This window comes from Crocodylus siamensis, chromosome 9 (genome assembly GCF_052110815.1).
Source record: "Crocodylus siamensis isolate JL-2025a chromosome 9, ASM5211081v1, whole genome shotgun sequence".
NCBI classification, from domain to species: domain Eukaryota; kingdom Metazoa; phylum Chordata; order Crocodylia; family Crocodylidae; genus Crocodylus; species Crocodylus siamensis.
Window position 1 is genome coordinate 16,012,152 of NC_143403.1, and position 14,793 is coordinate 16,026,944.

The 14,793-nt window shown below is 40.0% G+C and overlaps 1 protein-coding gene across 7 annotated transcripts in view; it reads left to right on the forward strand.

Moving 5' to 3' along the window:
• Positions 1–14,793, forward strand: part of LOC149857152 (transcription initiation factor TFIID subunit 4-like) — a 206,863-nt gene that overhangs the window by 70,157 nt on the left and 121,913 nt on the right. The window contains exons 11-12 of one of the 7 annotated variants that reach the window (XR_016444135.1): positions 5,283–5,382; positions 6,058–6,172. The exons of the other annotated variants lie outside the window; for them this stretch is intronic. The gene's annotated coding sequence lies outside the window, so the exon portion shown is untranslated. The remainder of the gene's footprint in view (positions 1–5,282; positions 5,383–6,057; positions 6,173–14,793) is intronic. 7 annotated transcript variants of the gene reach the window in all.

The following is a 14,793-nucleotide window of genomic DNA, read 5'->3' on the forward strand; positions in this document are numbered from 1 at the left end:
TTAATGTTTTTTTTTCCAGGGAGAAGAGCAAGGTAGAATAGGATCCACCTAAATGCCCAATAAATGGAATTGGATCTCACTCATAGTATTTAAGAATGTCAGGAAAACTATGTTATTGTCCTTTAGTATTTGTAGAGGGACAAAATTCCCTTAAAAGCTGAAATTCCATTTTCAAAACATGCTTGGCATTTGTAAGCCTTAATCTTATTGTTTTGAATTTTTACAGGTTTTTAAGGAGTCAGTCACCTGACTGTCTTAAAAAATTTGGGGGTTAGTCATGCTAAAAATCAATTGGCTTTAAGGTTTTAAGTGGCACAGGTGCTTTTGAAAATGTAACCCTTGGTTTCATTCCCAGTAAATTCAAACTTTTTTACATAACCCCCTTAAGTCTTTATAGCATTGCAACCTATTTATATGTATGGCGAGCAGTCTTCTTATAAAGTTAGGGCTATAGTGGGAAAAATAAATGCTGTGTAAATTCATAGTTATCTGATTGCAGTGTCATGATGATGATGCTATGGGAAAATATTCTGTGAATCTGGTGTTACCAACACATATTCTGTGAATCTGGTGTTACCAACTTTCAGTACAAGTGTTTTGAAACAGTATCAATAGGAGTGCTATCCTGTTGTGTTAAACAAGAATAGAAAAAAAAATGGAAATGAGACTTACTAATGAAGGTGCCATGTGTAAGCCTTAGTTATTTTTTCCATTTCCACTGGTATTCATCTTGGCCTTTTGGGGTTTGCATCTTTGAGGAAAAAGTCACTATGGCTAGTTTGAAGCTTTACTGGCTTTTTGGAAAAGTTTTGTTTTCAGTGATAACTTTCAAGAACAGTTCCATGGATTTACATTTCACAAAGCAACGTATCCAAGTGAACAGCCACTTCAAGTGAGCTCCTGCAGCCACTTACAGAGTTTTATTTTGGCTTTATAGATAGACTTCTATGTTTTTGACACTGGTTGTGGGATTCACTTGTGGCTACTATGTAGGATTTACAGCTCTTAAGGAGAGAATTTCTGCAGCTGAGTTTGAAGCTTTTAGAAACTTTGTTTCCATTGTGTGTGGCCAGATTTTGTTGATCACACAGGAATGTATAAAATTAGTTAGTGCTACTGGGCACCTAAAATAATGACACTGAGTATTACAGAATTCAGTTTTACCATGTGTTGCTATGGCTAGACATGCCAGGACGCAGACAAGGAGCCTGTGACATTCTTAAGCACATTAGGAAAGGAGAGTCTCTGTTACACCCCTGTTATTCTGTTTTTTGTTATGCCTGCTGATGAACAAGGTGAAATACATTGGATATAAGAGAAAGCAGTGTATCTGAAAGATTTGCCATTGTAACTTATTTTCTGTCTTTAAACCCAGTCATATTTAGTAGTCAGCTAAGTTTTAAGGCACCTTTGTAATGTTTTAGTAAAAGAAAGGCTTGACGTATATACAGTATTAGGAAACTGTTATTCACTCTTTTCTCAGAAGCTGGTTCTTTCAAGTTTTCTGTAATATTAATCTCCTCTCTCTTTTCTGAGCAAGAGTTCTGTAGAGAAACTCAGTAGTTTTCCCCAAAGGCTGTTTCAGAGATTGTGCTTCCATTCACCAGAGTCAGAATATAAACTGCTAAAGTGAGAGCAGATGCTATTTAGTCTCTGGCAGTGACCAGCAGCCAAATGCCTCAAAGTTATAGAAAAGAGATTTCTTCTTAAAATATTGTACATTCTAATCTCTACAGTAAGTTGGCAGCATTATAGTTTGAAGTTTATTTTAAATATAAATAAATATTATTTTATTTTCCTTCTAAATGTAATGAGTGAAAGGTGCATTAATGGAAAGACACTAGTTGACTTCCCACATGCCTTCCGTCTCCAATTTCATGTCTTGTCGTCTTTGGCTAGTAATTCCTGCCATTTATTCATGAAGGAAGACAAGGATTTTGATTGTTTCAAACTGCCTTGATTCAAAGTCAGGAATGAATGTTTTTGCACCAGGCAGTATATTTTTGTTGCTAGTCCAGCCAAGGTCATAAAGCTTAAATTCTGATTCTTCTGTATGGCAGCACAACATAATGGCATCTAACATTTAAAGAACCATATTTAAAGTCTCTAACTTCTCTTGTTCTGCTGGTTCTGTTTGTGTATGCATTTTTAACAAACTTTCTAGACCCTTTTGCTTGCTCCATTAGCACACCTGGGTAGTATTTCCTTGATGAGCCACGAAAAATTGATTAAACCCGCACCATGGTTCCAATTACCCAGTAAATAATAGTGAAAGTTCCTAACTCTATAGTTAGTTTTCATTTGAGAGAAAACATGAAAAATAAACTATAATCATTTTGTGGTTGTTTCATTTTTAGTCAGTCTTTGGTTTTTTGGTGAATAAATCTCTTGGCTTCATGAGATCTTGGAAAACTAGCTCTGAAGTTGATATTTTGAGTTTCCATTGTTCGGCAAACTAGCAAGATTCCTACATAACATGTCATAGCTTGTAAGTGGGTTATTGCTAGAGTGGCAGTTTACTTTTTTGGTTCATAGCTGTCTTGGGAAAAGTAGAAACTCCCTGATTCAGGAATTATGACAGTAACAGTCTGATTGTGAGAAGAGATACAAATTAGGCTACAATTTGTTATAGTCCCTTTTAATAAAAGGTGATGGGACATAAAAGTAGGTTGGAACAAAAAATGAATTTATTTATATACACTGACAATGACATTTAAGGAAAAAGGGAAAAGATATGAAAAGCAAGAAAAAAGAAAAGGTTTTCTTAGAACATTGTTAATGTACAGGAACAAAATAAGACTGACATGCATTGTAGGATATACAAGTAATATTAACTATATGAAATCTCAGAATTGACCTAAAGTGTCTAAGAGGCATTAACTTTACTTTTCCACAAATGAATTGAGCCTCTAAACAGGCTGCTGTGAATGAGAGAAGCTGTAGATCACAAAAAGCCTATTTGAGTCGAACCATCCATTTTCTTGCTAATGCAGGGTTGTTTTCCAATGCATATTTATAATGTTCAGTCTGGTCTAGCAACAAATATACCAAGTAATGGGGATTCTTACTCTACCATTTAGGCTAGTGACTATTCCACAATTTAATGTATTGTATTGTCTATAAAAATCCTGTTGTTCATCCTCAATTTTCCTTTTCCCACTATACTTGTTATAGGTAGAGGCTAAGAGAGAACCCCCACTGCTAGCCATATCTAACCCACTGCAACTATCAAACTTATTTCTATTTTGTTTATATGTAAAGAATCATGATTCACTGGGAGAGTCATGGATATTTTTTTCTACCTGTCATTCATTTGGAATCGTTGTAAGTTGTGAAACTTTCTGGTTTTGAGCAATAATTTGGTATTTGTATGTTATGTGAGACAGTCTAATGAATCTAACCATGCATTCAGTTTTTTACATTTACAAGATATGCCATGTGTTTACATTTTTCCTATTCATAAGAAATTGCAACTGTAGGGCCTGGCCTATTCAGAATAAATTGATAGGCAAGGACACACTGGGAGGTGCAACCCAATTATCATGAAACTTGAAAATGCACCTCTTTGATGCATCCGAATTCTCCTAACCTGGGAATTAAGAGGCCTGAAGTTGTTCTTAAATACAATGTCTGCAGGGCAGCTCAGCGTGCTACTGTGAAGCCGTTGTCTCTGTCAATGTAAGAGTTAGGTTCAACATAATTTAGATTTTACATTTTGTTACTGTTTATATAACATATCCTTAAGTGCTGTTTGCCAGCATTGATGGTTCTTCTGCCTTGATCAGTGATCTTAAAACCATTCTGTGTTTGGGTGTCTACTTTATTTTCTTTGTGCTTTTCTGTTAAATCTAAAAAGCTTAAAGGGTTAAAAGCATATCTATGTTTCATTTTTTGGAGTATAAGTTATGTTACAGTTGTACTGAATCTACACAATAGTTGCATGATGGAATAAAACAGCAGCATGTGTGTATATTTTGAATAAATAAGCTGAATGCTCAGGAGGGCATTTTGTATTATGTTAGAATCACCTAAAAAATCTGGCCTTGTTCCATAAAGAGTATTCCAATAACTTTTAGAGCCTTCTGTCTAATTTTCACTGAGCATTTGTTATTAGTTTAATAATAAATAGAGGCATTCTGTCATCCCTATTCTGCCTGCCTGTTTACCAACAGTTACATTCATGTTTGAATAAGTTGACACTTGTACTATTGATGATGTGCTTTCAAATATGCAACAGTGCTAACATAAGAGTATACTTATGGCTGTAATTGGTTTACTGAAGATGGCTTTTATATCTGCTTAGATTGTCTTGGTGTTCTGATGTTTAGAGCCATCTGATTGCCCACTGGATTACTATGCATGTTATTTTTTTGCTTCTCTTTGTTCTGTTATGTTAAAATGATTTTTTTTGTTTTCACCATTGGACTATAACTCTATTCTTGAATTAATTTGTCTTTAAACTGAAATGTGGTTTGAAATGTTACCATTTCTCCACCAGCATTTTTCTATCATGATGGCCTCCTACATTCCTGTGGACATTACTCTTGAATGTCTTTGGAGGTAGTTTTAATATTTGCATAATGCTTGCCCTTCCTAAGCATAGCTTTTTGAAGTTGTACATTGTTCTGACAACATGGGCAGCCCACCCAACCTATGCTTATATGATTATTTTCCTTGTTTCTAGGTGCTTCTTTTAAGTAAGAATTTTTCCATTAGGTATTGTATCGTATCATTTAATTTGCAAAATTGTTTGCATCCCAAGTATGTAAGGTCCATTTCAATTCTTATAAAGGAACCTGCAGAGACATGACACATTGCATGAACAACTTTTAAATATGGCATTTGAAATTTGAAATACTTTCATATTCATTGTTATTTAGTTCATATTTTATATATATATATATTTGTCACAGTGAAAAGATAATCTTATTGATTTAATTTGTTTTGAAATTTTAAAATATGCATCGTTTGAAATTTTAAAATATGCATCATTCATTTTTAACAAATGTATCCAGAACCTTCATCTAGCATTTTGAGACAGAAAAAGGAAATTAGTCTATGATGCTTGTTTATTTGATACTTTCTTTTAATTTTGTGTTATTGATAATGTTAAACAATTTAATGAAATGTTTTACTTTTAAGTAATAATGATGTTTCAACATTCCTTTAAATAAAAAAAATGCTTTGGTCTTAGTATCAGCAGCAGTATTGCCAAATAAGCATAATTAATAGGCATTTAAACATGTTGTTAAACAGTATTATTGTTCTGTGTTTTTTAATAGGTTGATGATTAGACTTCCTGTTCTACAAGATGTCCCAACATGTATGGGAATGGTAACTTCAGTACCACCTGAGAGCTTGGAGTTTGCCTTTCAGTAAAAGGTAAGACAGCTCTTGTTCAATATTTTTTGTGTATTTCTAAGGTTTTCTTTTTATTATTCTTGTTGGCTCTGATATGCAGCAACACAAAAGAGACTTTATTATGTTTTCAGCAGTGCTATTTGTATTTAGTAAACAGCATTGATATTCTTCTATCAAGCAGCAATTCCTCATGAATAAACTAAAATTGTTACTTTTTTCAGACCATTAGATTTATAAATAAAATTAGTGGGTCTCTTCAGTCATAACTTTTTGTGGATTTTACTGTAACTGAACCAAGAACATGGCCATACTTGCCCCAGAAACAGCTGGAGAATTAAAGTTTTGTTTTCATAGTGCCATGCTGTACTTCTATTTATGCTTCTTATCTAGTGGTATAGCCTTTAATTATCCTGTTGTCCCCGGAGGGTGGTTCTGGCCTTCAGGGCCTTCCATAACACCTCCAGCTGTCTCAGAATAAGGGTTTGTCTGTGAATTGCTTGAAGTTCTTGAGATCTTCAAAGGAGGGTCAAGCTGGGAGAACCATTCCATGAAGACTCGTCATATGATAGAAGCAGGTGGCAGACTCCAACTCATGTTTAATTTGTAAACTCGGGGTTGTAAAATAGGAACAATAAAAAGAAAACCTTAGAGAACCATTCAATATTGCAATAAAGCTGACTTACTTTATTTCCATAGGCAGACTCCATGCTCTAGTGCTGGTACTTAATGTCACCAACTCTCAAAACATGCTGGGACATCTTTGTGGAGGGGGAAGTCATGTCAAGGATCTTTAAAGGAAAGAGGAGAAAAGGTAATACAGTTTCTAAAATGGATTGAAATGACTGCTAATTATCTTTATTTGGCAATTCTGCTGCTCATACTAAGGTTACAGTGTTTTTTTCAAAGCAAGCTGAAGTTTATCATAAAGGTTTCTCCACAATATCTTTTTTTATCCCCCTCAGTCAATTCTTTTCCCCTGAAATGTGAATGTGAATATGTTTTCAAAATACTGCTGCACTGATTTGGCCCCTAAATGTTGTTGTTCCTGCTGCATTTGAACCCAGTCTGTACTGGGATTCAGTGGTCATAATGAGAAGAGCTTTTCTTTAGTAATGAGTATATACAGTAGTAGTTGATTGTATTTTCAGAACTCATTGTCCTAGTCCCTGGATAGGCTGCCCCATCTGAGATCGTTTTCTAGTCCCCCAAGTGCATTCTATTAAGGTGATAGGGTAACGGCTTCATTTCTGAGAGCTGAGGCTGTATATAATCCGGTTATTCCCTGACTTGCTCCCAAGGTTATATACCCTTCTAGTGACATAGTAGGCTCCTGCAATAGATTTCCTGAAGGAACCCGTGAGTACTAGTATGCAGTGACATGGAAGCAGTTTCCTCAAAGTAAGATAGGATTTGTTTGCCAAAAGGTTCACAACACTTGCAGAAAATTATTTAAAACAAACAAGAAATCTATATGCATGTTCCCTTACATGTGCTTGGCCTTCCCCTCATGTCATAATATAGACATAACTTAGTCCACCAAGTTGTGGCTTGCTTCTTGTAGACCCTGACTGGTCAGTCTCCATCCTTGCATGTCTACTCTCACTGGCACTTCTGGGGCAGCTTACCTCAGTTTACCCAAGCTCTGTTCCCCATTTTTAGACCCAGGGTCCTGTAATAATTTAGCATCTTTTCTTAATCTTAAGCTTAACCTTGGGAAGAGTAAACAATTCTAGATTCGCTAGGCCCAGGAGTGAATATAGTTTCCCTGTTTTTTGTTTCCTTGTTTTTTTCCCTCAAAGACTTGGATCAGTACCATTATTTTGCCTTTCCAGTTTGGTCCCTCTGACATCCCTTTTGGATCTAATGCTATAGCGAGTAACCCATTCCCAAGAGACACATATTCCTGGATAGTTTTTTACATATTTCAGATAATCAGATCTGCTATCTTTGAAACAGATTGTGGTTGTAATCTTTGCGTCTAGTGAGGTTCTTGTTTGTTCAGTTGCCTTATGGCCTGTACCCATTCCAGGTCTAATCTCCTCTTTGACTTTTCAGCTTCTCTCAAATGTTGTGATGCAACTTAATGGGAGTGGACATTTCTGTCCATTCCTGTGGGCTGGGAATAAGTTGTAGTTTTCAGAAATCTTTTAGCCTTCAGCACTTCTTACAAATTACAGAGTCCTGTAGTGATAGGGAAGAAGTCTCATTTTCTGAAAGCTATTATTTCTTGGATCTCTCTAGTCATGCTGGCATCCTCCCTTCATGTCCACTTACCAACTGATCTTTTGTCCCATATTTCACCAAGCACGCTTGATTTTTCTGTATGTTGGTCAGTCTACACATCTAGATGCCCCTCCCTGATTCATGATGTCCTCCTCTGTAGCTTTCCTTGCCAGTTTTCTCCAGTTATCTAAACAAAGCTGTGTTTGGGGACTGGTTTTTGGTGAGAGAGACCACTGAGAATAAAAACTATTGATTAGTAATTATCCTTCAACTGTGTAACTATTTGGTTTAAAGACTGAATTTTGCAAGCTAGATTGTCTTATTATGTCTAGATTAGGTTAAGCCTCTTACTGAACTTCCTCAAGCACTTTTTTTTCACCAGAAAACGAGATGAAAGGTACATTTCCAGAGTTTGGCAGCTCTCACATCTCTTGGAGAGATGCTGGATGATTTTAGGTATTTTTATGAGTTTAACTGTACTATGCTGCTGATTTCTCTCTCTTCTTTCTCCATGAATGGCCTGTTACTGCATTTTCTATACTCTCCAAACTCCCAGTCACTTGTCTCAGAGTTTTAAGTGTGCAAGAGAAGCAGGATTGGACCATTGTGGCCTGGTTTACACACCAATTTTATTTTGGTATAACTGAATATTTACTAAAATATACTGGCACAAATGAGAGTTGATGCAGTTATATAGGCATAAAACTGTTTACACCATAGCTTATTCCATTACTTTCTACAGAAATAAACTATACCAGTATAAGTGCTTTGTACTTGTATAGTAGCTGCATTGGAACTGGAAGAACTGTACTATGCTTCACCTCTTTTTCTGTGAATAAGGCCTAAGAGAGATCATAATGTTGGTCTTTGTTGACCCTTACTTCGCCAAGTCAGTCTTACTGGCATTTATCAGAGGGGAAACAGTTTAAAACTAGCAATAGTTTGGTATGTGATTTTTTTTTTGAGTTCGTATATTTCAGTTTACATGCAGTTTAATGTATTAATTTTATAATACAGGTTTCCCTCGATTTATGCAGTAGATGTGTTCCCAGAAAACTGTGCATGAATCAAATTTGCATAAAGGGAACCCAGTTTATAGTGTATGAAATAGGGATACGTTCCCATGGCAGGGAGGAAAAGAGGGAGTGAGGCTGGGGCTAGGGAAGGAGTGAGAAGAGGGGCACAGTGCAGCCCAGTGGCTGCAAGCAGGTATTGTCAGCCCTCCCCAGGGCTGCAGCAGGGCTGGCAATAGGTTCTTTCTGGTGCTCGGGGTGGGCGGCAGCCTGCAGCAGGATGAGAGCAGGCTGGGGCTGGCAGCCGCTGCTGACTGGGGCCGGTGGCACTGGGCTCTTCCTGATGCTCAGGGCCTGCTTTTGTCCTGCCGCAGGCTGGGGCTGGCAGCTACTGCAAGCTGGAGCCAGTAGCGGCAACCGAGCTCTTCCTGGCATTCAGGGCGGACAGCTGCATGCAGTGGGATGAGAGCAGGCTGGGGCTGGCGACAGCACCGGGCTCTTCCCGGTGCTGGGAGGGCAGGTTATGGGGGCACTACAGTGAAATTTATGGTGGTTGCAGTCACCCGCCCCCCCATTGCTGCGGCCCACCCGAGCCCTGGGAGGAGCCTGGTGGTGCTGCCAGCCCCAGCCTGTTCTTGTCCTGCTTCAGGCTGCTGCCCACACTGAGCACAGGGAAGAGCCCGGTGCCAGCCCCAGCCTTACCTTCACCCTTCCCTTCCCCTCATGGCCCTTTCCCCTCCCTCACAGACTAACAGACTTACCTGCTTGGGGGAGAGGGGGATACACCTATGCTGATCTCATAAGAGTGAATTTACCTTGCATATAATGAATTTGGGGTATAAAAAGGGTCATCACATAAGAGCAAATCCACATATACAGAACTTGTATAAATCAAGGGAATCCTGTATGTTACATGGGATTTGTATAACTACATAGATACCTCTTTCTTTAATGCCTGCTTTCTCTTGTGGTGAAAATGACAGCATATTTCCAGGATACTTACCTGTATGTTTTGGAGTTGTTCATAAGTTGTTTTTTGGGGGGTTTTCTTTTTTTGGGTGGGGGGAGAAAGGGGGGGCATTAAAGTTATTGTGCTGATGTTTTACCACAGTCCCTAAATTTGCAAAATACCTTCTGGGGATGTACCTCAGTGTTGGTAGTTTTGAACAGGTGTTGAAATGTCACTATTGATTACACCTCAGGAAACCCAGAGAAGCTCCCAAACACTCCATATATATCCAGCAATAGATTTCATAAGTCAAATATGTGTCTTCTCATAGAATAAAAATTAATCTGTTAAAAAAAGCATATGGAGTATGCCAGCTTTGGGGTCTTCCATTATTTATATTTTAATGGGCAGTTACATTGTGGTAATACATAACTGTAATTTAGTTAACTTTTTGCATGTGAAAATTAGCTAAATGACTAGCATATACCAGAATCTAACATTGGGAGGGTGTGTACTATACATGTCCAGTTTCAATACATCTATCTTAGTCCTAGCTTTGAAAACTTTTACTATTCTCTTCTTGAACAGGGACTATTAACTTAGCACATTGTCTATTAAAATAAACATTTTATAAAGCTTAAAGGTATTTTTTAGTATTTTAGCATTTACAACTTAAAGCAATGCAACAGAATAAATGCTTTCTCTTTTTTCCCCTAATACTATAAGTTGGAAGTCTTTAGGGGGATAAAAGGAAGACTGAGGCATGCTGAAGGAGGTGTGCTGTGGGGAGAAGAGAAGGCAAAGAACATACTGAATTTGGAAACAAGAAGGACTCGAGGAAGTAGTAATCAGTGGAAAAGCATAAAAATACAGGAGAATCCAGGTTAAAAAATTTCAAATAGTTTGATTATAATAACTGCAGGCTGGATATCTGTGAGGGTCAGGGGCTACTTTAGGGTTGAGTACTCTTCTACATGGAAGTAGAGGAAGGTGTTTATAATACTAAAAGCTGGCCCACAGTGAATTTTTAAGATTTATTTGAGACCATAGATGTGTCCTGCCAGTGCTTTTCTGCTGCTGCTGAGTAATATAATATAAAGTATTTGTTTAGGCATTCAAAAGCCTTGAAGGAAACAAAAGAAGGCCCCAGGTTCATACACCTTTACACTATAAGTCAGGATAGAGCTGGTTCTTTATTCATATTTAGAGCTGAATCTTGCAGTTTCTCCCATATCTGTTGTAGGGGTAACCAGCAATGAATAGTTGGAGAAGTTTGGGGACAACATAATTCCAGGTCTTGTGTCTCAAACTTACCGGTATTACAGGGAAGTGATTTAAGAAAGGAATGTAAACCTTGAAAGACCATTGCCATGACAGGGCTGTTAAGAATACTACTCTCTGAAGTTGACTGATCTCTGAGTAAAATCATGGGTTTTTTTTACCTCCCTGTTGAACTTGGGCTCTCCAGGAAGCCCAGGAATTAGGCTTAGGTCATGGGTCAGCAATCACTGCCAGATTCAGCCCAGGGAGCCATTTTATCTAGTCTGTGGAGAGTTAGGGCTTTAGCAGTGTTTTGAGGTGGGTGGGACTTTGCCTAGGTGCCAGGAAGAAGCAGTGGTAGGTAGCACTGTTACAGGGGGGTGGCAGTGACTCAGCCCAGGCCATGGCTGGAGCTAGAGTTGGAAGTGGCCTGTACTTGAAGCCGAGCTCTGTTAAAGTGACGCAACACTGCAGGGTGCTGCCCACCCCTGGCTTAAGCCACAGACAGATGTACAGTTAAGTTGTTCCAAATTCCATTTCAGTTGGTGCGCTGCCATACCCTTTTCCCATGTTCCTTCATTCCCTTCATCTGAGCACTTCAGAATTGCTACAACAGTATGCAAGGTGTCCTTCCCATCCAGGGGTGTGATCCCATGGGAGAGGGTGGAAGAGTGGAGTCATACAGCTAATGAATGCTTTCTTATGTGCTCAGTCTCCAATCTCCTGGTTTTGGAGGCTGAGAAGAATGCGACAAATAATCTTCCCTCCTTCTGAAACTGAAGAGGCTTTCTTGCGTACCACCCCAGGCACTGGAGATTACTGAGGATGGCTAAGTGCTAAGGCTGTGTGAAGCTTTGGTTACCGATTCAATTTGGTGGAGATTTGGCCCTATCTGGCAGCCAAATCTCCCAATTCGAATAGAATCAGGAGACCCTTTAATCTCTCCAGATTGAATTGGAACCCTCTGAATCAATTTGGAGAGATTTGGAAAGATTTGATGATTTGGACATAGACACAGCTTTAAATGTTTTTTCTACATACCTGAAGGCACCAGGCAGCTTGTGAATGCTGAGATGCTGGGGCAGATGGAGCATCCCACAGGAGCGTGGGGGGCGGTTCCCTAGTGCGCTCGGCAGTGGATCCAGAAGTGGACCAGAAGCACTTCTTGGTCCACTTCCAGGTCTGCCAGGGAGCACAAGGGGACATCCCCCGGCCCCTCCTGGTGCCTCCTACCTCCTGATTGGCACCCAGGGTCCCCCCCATGGCTTATCTCTGAGCTGGAGGGGCACAGGGGGATCCTCCCCACGTGCTCGGCATACCTGGGCCTGCCGCTGAGCACATGGGGGGCCCCCCATGCTCCTGTGAGACACTCCATCCACCCTAGCATTGCAGCATTCACGAGCTGTGCTGGTACCTTGAGGTATGTAGAAAAAACTTTTAAAGCTGTGTCTGTGGCCGAATTGCTGATTCTTTGAATCAGCATCGAATCTTCAGATTCGGATTCTGCTGAATCAAATTGAAACAGTGATCCGACTCAACGAATTGAATCACTATCCCTGATTTGGGCTGAATCTGAATTGAATACGGCCTGTTTCATACACCCCTTCTAAGTGCCTAGCTGTCCCCTCCTCCCTCCCCCACACACACACACTTCCTCCTGCCCTACTAGAACTCTAGGGGTTCAATAGTGGAGAGGCATGCATGCAGAGTGGAGGTTGTCCTGCTCTCCAGGGCTGAAGAGGAACATTTCTTGCATGTGCCTCATGTTCTCAAGATTGCAGAGGATGGCCAAGCTCAGCAAACAGTGCTCATTGGCCGACTGCCCCTCTCTTTCCCCCTCCCAACCCATAGCGGGAATGGAGAGAGAGCAGAACACTGTGGGATACCAAAGAACTGACTAACCCCTTCTTATACTAGAAATGCTTCAAAATGAGGTACATTTTAGGCTCTAAATATACAAAAAGAAGAGACAAGGTTAGTATTCCAAAAGGTTTAGGTTTTTGTCCGTAGGCAGTTTTTTTGGTGCAAATAAATTCAATTTATAGAAAATCTGAACTTTGCTTCTTTATTTTCTTGTTTCTGTATTTATCCAAGAGTTGCATGGACAAGAAACTGCGCTAGTGTCAAAAACTCCCCAACCTCAACTTGCAAGAAGTTGGAGTGCCAGGTCCTTGTTCTGGCAGCGCAGCCCCAACACCCTTGCCCACCATCTGCCCTGAGGTGCATGTGCACCTGCTCCCAGCACCTGTCACCTGCTTTGAGCTCTGTGACAGGTGGCAGGGGCCAACCCAGAGCCCGGGTTGGCTGTGGTAGGCAGCCAGAAGGCTGCAAGCAGCTGAACTGAGGTCTGTGGAGCCCCAGCCCGGCTCATTGCTGACAGTGGGTGCACATGCACCACAAGGTGGATGGCAGGGAAGAGTCCATGGCTGCACTGCCACAGCAAGGATTGGGCCCCTTGCAGCTCCCCCACCATTGGCCCCAGGTGCACTTGCACCCGCCACCAGCAGCAAGCTGAGTCAGGGCTCCACAGACCTCAGTGTAGCAGCTTGCAGCCTCCTGGCTACCTGCCACAGCTGGCCTGGGCTCTGGACAGGCCCCTGCTGCCTGCCACAGAGCCTGGCCTGCTTGCAGCAGGTGGCAGGGAGGCTGCAAGCTGCCGCATCAGGGTCTGTAAAGCCTTGGCCTGGCTCGCTGCTGGCAGCAGGTGTACACATGCCTCTGGGCAAAAACAGTGGGGGAGTTGTGAGGGGCCTGGTCCTTGTTGCATGACAAGACAGCCCCGACTCCTTCCCTGCCATCCTCCCCAAGGCATGGGTGCCAAGCAAAATGCCTTTGTGTCACACTCTGGCACATGTGCTGGGGATTGCCGACCTCTCTGCTAGAACAGGAATGTTGTGTTGGAAATGCCAGCAAGATTATGTGCACTGTAATATTAATGCCCTCAGAAATGGATATCCATTTTTACTGATCCTAAAATTCAAGGAAACATTAATGTTTTGACATTTTTTCCTCAAACCTCCGCATACATCTCCACCATAATTCATCTATTAGATTTTAGTTGGCTAATTTTCCCTCTTACTTGCATATTGTCTTTTAGTTGTGACTAAGTTTATTTTGTACTGACTGTCAGTTTTGCTTATAGGTGTATACATATACACATTTGGGTTTGATAGTGCAAGTCTGCCTTTCACAAAAATATTTCTTATGTCTATAGTTCCATGAGACTTCATTTGCACAAGTCACTGTTGCTGCATTTGGGTCTGCATGACCAGTGCTGCCTTCTGTTACATGTACAACTCTATTACTTTGGCTGAGGACGAGTTGGAGCTCAAGAAAGTTTTTCTTTTCATATTGTGATAAAACAAAGATCAGTTTAAAAAGTGTTTGTCTGTTGCTAAGTTCCTTAAGGTTACACTTACAGTGTGAAACTATTGACAACTTAAATTAATTTTAAGAGATAATAACTTCATAGTGTCATTAAAAAAATTAATATCAGACATATGTGACATAGTGAATTCAGCTCTGGGAAGTGGGGGAATGATACACTGTAGTGATGTAATAAAATATACATTTAAATAGACACTACAGATCAAAAAAATTGAAGGAAAGATGAGCAGAGAGAGAGCTTCAGGAAACATAATCTTTTTCATATGGCTTAGTAAAAAAATCAGTTATAATAGCTGTATCTACAAACAGAATTCAGAAGCAATTTTCACTTTGGGCTGTATTACTTCAACAATTTTATACATCTGAATAATTTTTTGTAGCAGAGAATGCTACTGTGGTGCATATGGAAAAAATGCCAAACCATTTTGTTGGAAGATGGTTGTTGTAAGTCTTGTATCATGACAGATTTGTTTGAAATATGCATTTTTTAATCAACTGACTTTCTATTGTGCCATTGCCTAAAGAAAGGATTTACTGCAGTGCCCCCTGCTGGTGAATGGCAGCTCACTGTTTCAGTAGTGTCAGTGATTGACTGAACCA